The 13,420-nt window shown below is 42.0% G+C and overlaps 1 protein-coding gene across 1 annotated transcript in view; it reads right to left on the bottom strand.

The window, feature by feature from the left end:
- FRMD4B (FERM domain containing 4B) overlaps positions 1 to 13,420 on the bottom strand; it is a 367,590-nt gene that overhangs the window by 273,844 nt on the left and 80,326 nt on the right. Inside the window, exon 2 of the mRNA XM_043977894.1 lies at positions 3,841 to 3,968. The gene's annotated coding sequence lies outside the window, so the exon portion shown is untranslated. The remainder of the gene's footprint in view (positions 1 to 3,840; positions 3,969 to 13,420) is intronic.

Raw genomic sequence — 13,420 nt, 5'->3', positions numbered from 1 at the left:
TCTGGCCAGGCCTGGAGCTCTATCCACTGCACCACTTCGATGCCTCCAAAAAGAGATACTAGAGTGGTTTGCCATTTCCTTCTCCAGTTCATTTTAAAGTTGAGGAAACTGAGGCAAATAGGGTTAAGTGATTTTTCCAGGATCACACAGCTAGTAAGTGTCTGAGGTCGGATTTGAACTCAGGTCTTCTTGATTCCAGGCCCAGCACTCTATATGCTGTGCCACTTAGCTGTCCCAAGTATATACCTAGAGATAAAAGAGACCTTAATCCAACTGCCTCATTTTGCAAATGAGATGGAGGCCAAAGGAAGTGGATGACTCACCCAAAGCCACATAAATAGTACACAATAGACAGGATTTGAACCTCCTATTAGACTGTAAACTCCGTGGGAGTATGTGCTGTCTTTTGCCCCTCTCTGTATTCCCAGCACTTAACTCAGTGCCTGGTATATAGTAAGAGTTTAATAAATGCTTGTTGAATTGTCTCCTCACTGTAATAAGCTACATCCTATAATCCTACCACCCATCAAATCACTTATTCCCACCCCTCCCAACCACCTCCCCAGACCTCAGTCCCATCTCCTAATGTCCCTCTAATGTCACCTCCCATTAAATCTACACTCTATGTATGAGTCTAATCATCTGCATAGGTTTAAATTTGGGATCTCTTTTTGACTTTTAAAATCAGGTGGCAGCCTCCAGACTCCCACAGCTGTGACCCCACCCACTACATAAGGGCTGTCCATCCATCACTGAGAGGTGTCTCAGTGTCATTTCAACAGTAAAGCCCTTAGAAAAAAAGAAAGAAGGGAGGGAGGAAGAAAGGAAGGACGGAGGGAGGGAGGGAAGGAAGGAAGAAAAGATGAGAAAGAAGAAAGGAAAGGAAAGAAAGAAAACACTGGTAAAATGAGGATTTTCTACCTTCTAAAATATTTCCAATCTTTTGAAGAAGGTTCCCTACAAATAAGAAGTTTTGAACTTTTAGCTCATGTGCTATATTAAGGTTTTTCTTGTATTCTTAATAGTATTTTTATCTTAAAAAGTATTTTTGAAGAAAATAATGCCAGGGGTAGATTTCTTAAAGGAAAATACCAGAAGTGGCAAAACTCCCTACTTCTAATGGAGCATCATATCCTCTGATGGCCTAAGAGATATTGACAGTTTTATACTTTAGGAAGGTAGAGGGTAGTGCTGGGGAAAAGAAGGCTTGATTTGGCATCAGAGGAAGTGGGTTTAAATCCTGGCTCTGTGCCTTGCTACCTGTGTGACCTTGGGCAAATCCCCTGCAGATTATGCCAGTGAAATTTGGGCTCTGGTAGGTCATTTAGAACTAGAAAGGTTTTGAGCCTCAGTTTCCTCATCTGTAAAATGATGAGATGGGCTTAAATCTTTGATCCTAAGTGCTTTGCATTGAGAATGCTAACTTCTTCCCCAAGTGTCTCATTAATGATCACTAGTTGCTCATGAAACCTTCAGATTGTCCCTAGTAACTGTCCTTGGAAATGTTGAAAATCATTTAATGACATTTTTTGCTCTTTTATTTTCCACTTAAATCGTGGGTCCCATGTATAACGGACACAAAATACCTATGTTAAAAAAAAGAAAGTAGATGTCTCACATTTTGCACTAAATTACTAGGTGGGAGAGTCAATATCCATGTGGGAGGGATAGGCTCTAGTTCTTACTATATTGAGAGCACACTTTTCACAGGATATAATTTAATCTAGGAAAGTAAACCTAGCTCATGTCTCAAAGTATAATTAAATTCTCACTTTGAGTCAAACATCCCTCTGGGATGTTTGACATGAAGCTGATAACAAGTACCAACTCTTAAATCAACCTCTCAGGCCGCTTTTAGTTGTGGAAGCTAAAAAGCCACGTCCATCACAAAGCTGAAGCTCAGCTTGATTCTTGAAAGTGGTCATGGGGAGTAGAGACCAATTCACTGAGCTAGGCAGGGTGCAGAGTGCATGGGAGCAGGTCAGGGGGGCTCAGACTAGGCATGCTGTTCTTACCCCAAACATAGAGTCACATAATGTCAGAGTTCAAAGAGACCTCAGACACCATCAAGCCCAACCTTGACCATGAAGTTCCCTAATGAATATCCATCCAGCCTTTTTTTTGAAAAGCTCCAACATGGGGGGAAACAATTGCCTCCTATGGAAACTCATTTCCCTTTTGGACAACTCTCATTATTAAGAAGAGTTGGGGTTTTTTTGTTTGTTTTTTGTTTTTTAACATCAAGAGTAAATTTAGGGGGCAGCTAGGAATTCAGGAGGACCTGAGTTCAAATCTGGCCTCAGACACTTGACACGTACTAGCTGTGTGACCCTGGGCAAGTCACTTAACCCTCATTGCCCCACCAAAAAAAAAAAAAGTAAATTTGCCTCTTTATGACCTTCTACACATTACTCTGAGTATACATTCTGGAGCCAAATAGAACAAATCTAATTCCTCTTCCAGGTGAGAGACAGTGTGGTACAGTAGAAAAAGCAATAGATTGGGAATTAGAGGGTCTTGGATTCAAATTCTGACTTTGCTACTTTCTACCTGTGTGACCTTGGCCAAGTCACCATTTCCCTGGGCCTTGGCTTCCTTCACCATAAAATGGGGGGACTGGGCCACAGGGCTTCTGAGACCTATCCAGGCTAAAATCTGTAACCTCGAAGGTGGCTGCCACATCCCTGTTCTGCATTCTTTCTTCCCATCCCCAGTTCCTTCATTCAAGCTTCCTGTGGCATATAGTCAGACTTCTCATCTATACAATGATCTGTCATTAAACATATAATCTAATAAGCTTCTTAGCCCCTCGCCATCTGGATTGCCCTCCCCAGGTGACTCTCAACCTGCCCTTCCTAAAAAGTGGTGCCCACAAATGAACATGATATATTATGTATGGTAAGATTAGGACAGGGTGCATATCTGAATAATACTTCCTATGGACCTGGGACACATCACCACCCAGAGGATCCTAGAATTTGGTGCTGGAAGGGACCTTAGAATTCATCACTTCCAAGGAAACTGAGTCTCAGAGAGGGAATGTACTAGGCCTAGGTCACAAAGGCAGAAAGTGGCATGGTCAGGATTTGAACACAAGCCCTTTGACTCCTGATTCAGGACTCTGCCAGTGTGCTACAGGACCTCCAGAAGTACTTCTGTAAAGGTTTCTACATACACGGTCCTCCTTCCTTGCCAATACCCCCAACCCTGCACACAGTCAGGTTGGAGGGAATGCCAGTGAGGTTGAAAATCTGGGGGGCTACTCCTGAAAATTCGCCCCAAACATGCCAAAGAATCACAGAGTGCTGGCCTAGGAATTAAAAGGTGAGTCTGGGTCCCAGCCTGACCACTTACTGACCACCCGATTCTGATTAAGGTAACAGAAAGAGAACCTCTCTGAATATCAGGTTCCTTGGCTGCAAAATATGGATTCCAATGCTCTCTGTCCTGCCTAACAGAGAAGGTTGACTTGAGGGTCACCCGAGCTAATATGTAAAAGAGCTTTCAAAGCTGTGAAAGGCATTTTTATCGTTAGGATGATCATTATCGGCGGTGTTGGGTTTCCCAGCGTTTTATCACTGCTGGAGCTCCCATGGCTCCTCAGACAGCAGTTGTGGCATTCCTAACACACCTGGATTGGAAAGAACGCCTGTGGATAGTTTCCCTGCCCTCTTTGTAGGTCCTACTCCCCCCACCCCCATCAAAAGATAGCAACGGATACACCTAGTTTTGCCATTTTCATCCTATCTTGCCAGTGGCACCTGCATGGGTGGGTGCGCCAACTTGTTCTCCTCTAAAACACACGTCCGGTGGGTGAAGATTTCAGTGCACCGTGCATACCTTGAACTAGTCTGAATTCTTCCGCTGTCTTTCTGGCTCCTCTGCAATCTTCTTTAGCTTTTCATTGGGATGCAGAGATGTCATCTTTCTCTTCTGCACATCCTTCCTCTGGGGATCCTGGAGAAACCCTGAAAGAGAGAACAGAGCCACATCTGCATTTCAGAACGAGGTGGAAAGGATGCATTAAACCTCTGTCCTGGGCATGGCAAGCTCACTGCCAACTTGACTAGGCTTTCCAGGGCTTCATCACACTTTCAGATGCTTCCTCTGCTGGCTGAGATTTAGAGTCTCCGCTTCTGCACACAGATGGGACCATGGCTAGCTCCCCCGAATGACCTTGAGATTCGTGCTGAAGGGAATTCTGACACTAGATATTCGTTCTAATATTACATAGCAATAACAAGCATTTCTTCTTCTTTTATAAAAAGCTGTGATTTTATCAGTGTAGTCAGTCAACATGCATTTATTAAGTGCCTACTATATGCCAGTCACTCTGCTAAGTGCTCAGAGAAGCTTGAAGCAAGGAACTTACTCTACCAACCCATAAGATTCATTCATTCTTTCTTTCTTTCTTTCTTTCTTTCTTTCTTTCTTTCTTTCTTTCTTTCTTTCTTTCTTTCTTTCTTTCTTTCTTTCTTTCTTTCTTTCTTTCTTTCTTTCTTTCTTTCTTTCCTTCCTTCCTTCCTTCCTTCCTTCCTTCCTTCCTTCCTTCCTTCCTTCCTTCTTTCTTTCTTTCTTTCCTTTTTTTTTTTTTTTGTGTGGTAATGAGGGTTAAGTGATTTGCCCAGGGTTACACAGCTAGTAAGTGTCTGAGGCCAGATTTGAATATTCCTAGAGGTTTCCCAAAGGAGGCTGAGCAACCACTTGTCAGAGATGACGCAGGGAATTCTTGCTCAGGTTCAGGTTGGACTAGATGCCCTTCTCAAGTCTCTTCCACATGTGAATTTCTACAGGGAGGTCCCTGCATTAGGTGGGAGGTGGAATTAGCAGTGTGGCTGGAGGGAAGAACAGGGTCCAGAATCAGGACCCTTGGGCTTAGATCTGGTCTCTGGGATTTACAACCCCAGTGACTTGGGTCAAATAATTTCACTTTTCTCCACCACCATTTCCATGTGTATAAAGTGAGGGGATCAGGGCACAGGGCTAGATTCAGTGGCCTTGGATGTTCCTTCTGGTCCCACTTCTAAGATCCCATGAAGCCTAACTCTGATATGGGTCACCTTCTAAAGCCCCCCTCACCCCAATTCCAAGCTATCTTTGATTCTCTTAGGGTATACTTTTCACTCATAGGTAGATGTTCAACATCTAGGTTGTGGTTTAGCCTTTAGAAGCTCTATAGGGAAGGTGTGCCAGGCCTAGAGGTGGCAGAACAGGTGCAGCCTCAGGGGGCACTGTCATGAGGAGTCAGTCTATACAGTTTTCAAATAGACAGTTCTTTGATTTAAAGAGAGACAGACAGAGACAGAGACAGAGACATACAGAGACAGAGACAGAGAGACAGAGACAGAGAGAGAGAGAGAGAGAAAGAGAGAGAGAGAGAGAAAGAGAGAGAGAGAGAGAGAGAGAGAGAGAGAGAGAGACAGAGAGAGAGAGAGAGAGAGAGAGAGAGAGAGAGAGAGAGAGAGAGAGAGAGAGAGAGAGAGAGATTCCCCCTTTACACATTTACAAAGAACTGCACAGAGCTGTATATTTCTCACCAAAATCTCTACTAAACTGGAAGGGGTTTTTGATTGTTGCTATTTTTTTTGAGACTTAGTCTTCCTGTTTTGCCAATATTGGAAATGCAGCAGTTATTTTAGAGTCAAATAAGTAGTACCATAGTGGGCAGAGGTCTGGATCTGGAGTCAGGAAGACCTGGGTTCAAATCTATCCATAGACACAAATCTAGGAAAGTCACAACCTCTGTCTGCCTCAGTTTCCTCAACTATAAAATGGGGAAAATAATAGCACTTCCCTCCCTGGGTTGTTATGGGGATTAAATGAAATAATATTTATACTCACCACAGTGTCTGGCACATAGTAGGTACTTAATAATTGCTTGTTTCCTTTCTTTTCCCCTTTTTCTTTTCCTCCCTCCCTCTCTCCCTCCCTCCCTCCTTCTTTCCTTCCTTCCTTCCTTCCTCCCTCCCTCCCTCCCTTCTTTCTTTCTTTCTTTCTTTCTTTCTTTCTTTCTTTCTTTCTTTCTTTCTTTCTTTCTTTCTTTCTTTCTTTCCTTCCTCCCTCCCTCCCCCCTCCCTTTTTTCCTTCCTTCCTTCCTTCCTTCCTTCCTTCCTTCCTTCCTTCCTTCCTTCCTTCCTTCCTTCCTTCCTTCCTTCCTTCCTTCCTTCCTTCCTTCCTTCCTTCCTTCTATGGGACCAATCCCACTACTGATTAGCATGGGAGCTTTTATGTGCTCCATTTCCAACCTGGGCCAGCTTGCCCTTCCTTGGGTAACCAGCTGGCCTCACTGATGGACTTGGTGCAGACATCACATCATCTTTAGCCCTACTGCAGCTCAGAATGGCTGAGCTCAAGGAATCCACCAGCCTCAGCCTCAGCTGATATTACAGGTGTACACATCCTGTAATCCATGCTTGCTTGCAGAAATAATTTCTAAAAGTTCTTTATTGATGCCCTTTTGTCTTATATCACGATAATTTCAGGGGAAGGAGGGAGAATACCATCTGTCTTGATTGTACAAAGAAAAATAAGCAACCCCCCCCCACTAAAGAACTCTGACATTATATGTAGCATTTCTCCAGGAGTTTTTGATTTTGTTTGGTTTTGCAAGGAAGGGATTTAAACACCTTTGAACATCTTATTCTCAAGTTTTCATGAGGTGGCTTTCTTCCTCCTGGAAGCAATGAGCAGGAATTCAGGAAATCATGTTGGTTTAGGCTAAAAGGTCAAACATGCTTATCCTGGAAACATTCAATGGTTGTCAAGGTAGGTCTTGATAAAACTATTTATTTACTGAAGAATGATGACATTTACTTTGTGGTCATAGAGCTGCATCTGCACTGCAGAGACAATTAAATATGGAGAGAGAAAAGAATAGACCGGATGATGAGTCTGGGCTCTACGGCCAAAGTAAACTGGCGGGATGCCAGGTGTCCAAAGAATCTGTCCTGAATAACCTATTGAGTCATTGGTAGATGAGTGAGACATCTTGCAGATAAATCGTGCAATCTGCTACATGTTGGCCAGAAAAGCTGCTTCTTACACTCGAACACCCATAATCTATAGCAGTGAAATTCCATGTCCAGGTCAGACACACACACACACACACACACACACACACACACACACACACACACACACACACACCCTCACTAGGTATTCAGTACTGACAGATTCTCCATCGATTTTTCTTTCTGGGGTGACGGTCACAGACTAATTATAGACACTTCCAATGAAAATACATGAGAAATGCCACTGGTGTCCTAGTCATTTCCTTTCCCATGAATACTCTCATTTGGACACCAGAGGGCAGACTGAATGACACAGAACATGCAGGGACTAAACACTTTGGTTTTGTTTCCATCTCACCCATAAGAAAACTACCTAAATCTCCTTCTCCAAGACTTACTGACCTTGTTCTTTATCAAGGAGAGGATAAGATGGTCGTAGGGGTATGAAGTCTGGGACAATGAGGTACCAGAGGAGAAACACAGGTCAATTCTGGCCTTTGTCCCATCCTATTTCCAGTTGCAAAATCATCAACAAGTTGTTTCAGTGTCTAGGACTTTGATTTTTCATTTTCAAAATGGGGGAATTGGACTTGGAGGACTTCTGAAGACCCCTCCAGTTCTAGCAAGACTTGGATCTGAAAATCAGAGATCTAGAGCTGGGGGAGGTCAGAGGTCAAAGCTGCAGAATACAGATGAAGAAACAGGCCACATCCTGTGATCTTTAATTAAAATTCATTTCCACATCTCAATTTGTTTCAATAAGCATTTATTATGTGCCTATTATGAGCAAGACTCTAAGATTCCAAGTTTTACACGCTCATTGATTGGGGAATGGCTGCCCAAATGTGTCACGTGAATGTGATTCAAAATTAATGTGCTGTAAGAAACTATGAATGTGGTGAATACAGAGATACATGGGAAGACACGAACTGATACAAAATCAAAAGCAATATACACAAAGATGTATGTAAAGTGCTTTATAAAGCCTAAAGCAGTGGTGTCAAACTCAAAAACAAATAACTGCAAACCACTTATTGACTTAGAAAACCACATATTAACATTATCTATGTTTTACTGTTTTTTAATTTATTTTGTTAAATATTTCCCAATTACAGTTTTCTTTTTTTTTTTTTTGGTGGGGCAATGAGGGTTAAGTGACTTGCCCAAGGTCACACAGCTAGTAAGTGTCAAGTGTCTGAGGCTGGATTTGAACTCAGGTCCTCTTGAATCCAAGGCCAGTGCTTTATCCACTTCGCCATCTAGCCGCCCCCTCCCAATTACATTTTAATCTGGTTCCTATGCACTTGGGGAGTTTGTGGACTGTTTGAGGATGGTAGGCCTCAAGTCTGATACCTCTGTGGCCCAAGGTACTCTGTAAAAGCCAATTATTATGAGTATAGTATTTTTTGTTTGTTTGGTGTGTGTAGGGCAATGAGGGTTAAGTAACTTGCCCAGGGTCACACAGCTAGTAAGTGTCAAGTGTTTGAGGCTGGATTTGAACTCAGGTCCTCCTGAATCCAGGGCCGGTGCTTTATCCAGAGTATAGTATTTTTAAAAGCATCATCAGGCTGAGGCGTGGTTTGGATGTCAAGAACAACCAGAGATCAAATTGTGCCTCTCACTCGTATTAAATGTGTGACCCTGGCAAATGACTTAACCTGAGCCTCAGCTGCCTCATTTGTAAACTGGGAATAACAATATGTATAGTATCTATAGCACAGGATTATCGTGATGCTTAAATCAGATAAGGCCAGTACAAAGCTCCAAGGTCCTATAAAAATACCAACCAAAATCCTCATTCTTACATTATTTCAAATCTTGTAATTTTATTTTGTTTTGCTTTTTGTTTCCCTCAAAGAAAGGCAGCAGGGTAGAGGGAAAAGAATTTTGGATCTCTGAGGAAAAGACTTGGGTTAAAATCCTACCTCTGATTCTTGCTACTTGTGTGACCTTGGGCAAGTCACTTGACTTTCCCGGGACTCAGTTTCCCCATCTGTAAAAATAAAGGGGTTGGAGTAGATGACCTCTAGTCTAAAGTCCCTTCCAAACTCTAGGCCTAAGACCCTGTGACTAGTACAGGAAAGAGCCATGTTTGCCTTGTTAAATAGAGATTATCCCACGAATGAATAGACAGAAGGCAAAACAAACATTTTCCTTTGTTCCACAAAACAGCACTCTCTCGACCTTCCATGTCACCATTAGTTATGCCCTCCCCACCTTTGTTGAATATGTCCCCTGTACCCACTTCTCAGAATTAATCCCCTAAAAGAAGTCTTCTTTTAAAACCCTAATCAAGATCCATGACTGAGTGCCCAAGGATCAACACTGAACTACACTTGGCCTGGAGCCCAGAAAATCCCCTAGCAATGTGCACCATGTAGAAAAATTAAATAATTATTCAATATTTAATAAGACTCTTTAATTTTTCAGACTTTGGGGCTCCAACAACTTCAACAACAAACCCCCAAACCATAATTAACATAAATAGGCAACTTTCCAAACCAATTCAGAAGACACAAATAAACTCACCAGGCCCACCCCCAACCTGCTGTGAACATGACACATGTGGGGTGACAGCCCAACAATGAATACCCCAAATCAGAAAGGCTTTGAATCGGGCCCAGAATGGATGTCTATTGAAAGCGGGCCTGAGGAACAGCAAGTTATGATTAAAAGAATAAAAATTAGACAGCAGTTCAAACACACACTTATTAGCATGTCCAGAGCTTTCTAATCTAACTGGAGTTCTTGCCACAGTTCTGGGTGAGATGCAAATATTACTTTGTTATTTGATGAGCCTGAGATTCTCCTAATTGCTGGCATGAGAAAAGAGAGTGGAAAGATGTGTCTAGCCAGCCAGCCAGTCTGCTGGATGTTCTTATAATGTGATTTTATCCCAAGTCTCTATTCAATTAACAAAAATCTATTTTCCCTTGTCCCCTTCCTCTGCCCCCAACATGTAAAAACAAACAAAACAAAATCCTTGTAACATACATGCATAGTCAAGCAAAACAAATGTCCTCGTTGGCGTGTCATGGGGAGAACTCTTCCTCATCACTGTTATGGAATTGGGATCGATGATTGCATTGATCAGGTATTGGTTATTGCATTGATCAGAGTTCTTAAGTCTCCCAAACTTGTTTGGCCTTACAGTGTTGTTATTGTATAAACTGTACTCATGGTTCCACTCTCTTTACTATGCATTAGTTCATGTAAGTCTTCCTAGGTTTCTCCAACACTATCCCCTTTATCATTTCTTATAGCACAGTAGCATTGATTCTCTGACATTCATGTACTACAATTTGTTCAGCCCATCCCCAATTGATGGGTATTCTTTTAGTTACCAATTCTTTGTGGTGGTTGTTCGGTTGCTTCAGTTTTGTCCCCATTTGGGGTTTTCTTGGCAAAGATGCTATTTCCTTCTCCAGCCCATTTTACAGACAAGGAAGCTGAGGCAAAAAGGGATAAGTGATTTACCCAAGATCACACAGTAAGTAAGTGTCTGAGGCTGGATTTGAACTCAGGAAGATGAGTCATCCTGACTGTACTTCATCACCTAGCTGCCACCACAAAAGAGCTGATATGTATATATGTATATATATATATATATATATATATATGTGTGTGTGTGTGTGTGTGTGTATATACAATAAACAATACTCTCTCTCTCTCTCTCTCTCTCTCTCTATATATATATATATAGAGAGAGAGAGAGAGAGAGAGAGAACCGAGAAAGTATGAGGTGACCTTTCTGAGATTTCGAAGGTCAGATTGGCGTCCTGGAAGTTGCCTCTATTCATAGACCGCCTTTAAGTCATATCAATCAATGGACTTGAATGTGACCATCCAATTAGCTTGGAGCTGTGTGTGGGGACCACCCTTCTTCCTGATTGACAGGGGACTTCCAGGGGAATTGAGTGGGACTCTTGCCATTTTGGAAGCCTGGGCAGTTAGGTGAGGGAGCAGTTTTTCTTTCTCCCCAGGTGTGGATTGGAGATAGGGTTTTTTCCATTCTTTCAGAGACATGTGCTCTTTCATTATTTACTTCTAATGCTATTTTGAACAGGGCAAAGAAAATCTATGGGTGACCATGTGAGCAACAGGAAGCGGATTGTGAGTAGACATCAGTGGGATAGGGTAGGGATAGATACAAGGATCTTAGGATGCCCTACGATTTCAGGGATATGAGGAATCTCCCAAATGATGAGCAAATTGTATTAATACAAATAAGATAACCATATAGCCTTCATATGGAAGGAAAGCCTAGTAGATTGGGAAAAGGACTAAATTTTGAATTAGATGATTTGGGTTCAAATTTTGCCTCTGCTATTTACTGTTTGTGGCTACAACCTTGGGCAAGAATCCCAAGTCTTTATAGAGTGCCCTAACCTCTCTGACCTATAGTACTGCATCACCAGATGACTATACTGGATATCTCTGCCTGGATATCCCGTAGACACCTTGAAACTCAATGTGTTAAGAATGCACCTCATTATCTTTCCGCCAAACCTGTCCATACTCCAAACCTCCAAGGGGAAGCTAGGTGGCGTAGTGTATAGAGCATGGACCCTGGAGTCAAGAGGACCTGAGTTCAAGTCTCCCCTCAGACACTCATTAGCTGTGTGACCCTGGGCAAGTCACTTAACCCAAATTGCCTCAAACATCTAGGGCCATCTCCAGTCATCCTGATAAATTTCTTGGACCCAGATGGCTCTGGAGGAGAGAGTGAGGTTGGTGACCCTGCACAACCCTTCCTTCACTTAAATCCTATTCAGTGCAAGTCATAACATCACCTGGCTCTAGTCTCCCTTCTTAGATGTATTTCACATTACACTCCTTCATACAACCTACATTCCAGCCAATAGTAGTAGGCAGAGCTAACATTTACATAGCTGGTTATGGTTTGCAAAGCACTTTACACATGTGACCTTATGTGAGCCTCATGGTGATCCTACGAAGCAGATGCTATCATGAGCCCCATTTTATGGATGAGGAAATTGCAGCAGACAGAGGTTCAGTAACTTGCTTAGGGTCATGCTGCTATTAAGTATCTGAAGCAGGATTAGAACTCTGGTCTCCTAACTAAATCTAGCACTCTATATAATACGCAAAATGTGTTGAAACTTGAGGCCAAAACTTCCAGTATGGTCTTGATCAGATTAAAATGTAATTGGGAAATGTTTAACAAAATAAATAAAAATACAATTCAATATGTTAATTTGTGGTTTTCTAAGTCACTTTCTAGTTGAGTTTGAAACCACTACATTCCACCACCGAACCAGACTGTCTTATCTCCCACCTCCATGCCTTTGCATAGACTGTTTCCCACTCCTGGAATATATCTACTCTGTAATTCCATTGTTAGAATCTTTAGCTCCCTTCAAGAATCAATCCACCTGTCATCTTCCTATGGGGAATCCTTTTCTAATATTCCTCCAGTTCTAATTCTCATTCTCTCTCTCTCTCTCTCTGTGCCACCTTAAATTACCTTGTATTTACTTTCTTGTGTAGATGTCAAATTTCTCTTTCTCCTCACCCTCACCCCACTCCCCCACTGTTTCTTGTACATAATAGCCATTAGTTAAATGGTTGCTGAATTTAAATCACTGAACCTTTTAAGGACGATTTCCTCATCTATAAAATTCAAAATGGTGCTACTTGTATAAGGGTCTTTCCAACACTGATTTATGTTATTTTCCCAGAGAATAGAACCACTACCAATGAATGGGTCAAAGGTATTGGGAGGTAAATCTTGCCTCAAAACAAATACAAGGGTTGTCACCTCCAGAGGTCATAAGTTCCCCATCACAAGTGGTCTTCAAGTGGAAGGTATTCACTCATCAGGGATAATGTAAGGAAGTAACTTCCTTACATTCCTTCCTCATGTCACATGAGGGAGTTGGAGTAGATGACTTCAAGGACACCATTTAGCTATTTTTATGATCTTTTTATCCCAATAGATTGAGAGACTGGAATCCTGGGGTGTGACTAGGTGACCTCTAAAGACCCCTTCCAACCTGAAAAGGCTATAATATTCCAGGCTACAAAGTCCTGTCATATACATGACCTCATTTGATTCTCAAAAAAGCCCAGTGAGATGGTATTACCTCCATTTGCCAGGAGAAAAAACAGGACCAGAAAAGTAAAGTGACATACAGGCTTATGTAGTAAATGGCAAAGCAAACATTGAAACTGGAGACTTTTGACCTTGAGATCTTTTTTTTAAAAGAGAATTACAAAAGATGCTGAAATCTTTCTATAAATCATACCACTTTCAATATTAAAAGGAAAGAAAATTGGTTGTAAGAGAAATAAGTGGGGGCAGCTAGGTGGCACAGTGGATAGAGCACTGGCCCTGGAGTCAGGAGTACCTGAGTTCAAATCTGGCCTCAGACACTTGATATTTACTA

The sequence above is a fragment of the Dromiciops gliroides genome, chromosome 1 (genome assembly GCF_019393635.1).
Source record: "Dromiciops gliroides isolate mDroGli1 chromosome 1, mDroGli1.pri, whole genome shotgun sequence".
Classification (NCBI taxonomy): domain Eukaryota; kingdom Metazoa; phylum Chordata; class Mammalia; order Microbiotheria; family Microbiotheriidae; genus Dromiciops; species Dromiciops gliroides.
The sequence above is the reverse complement of the archived record's forward strand: the minus strand, read 5'-3'. Positions and strand labels throughout refer to the sequence as shown.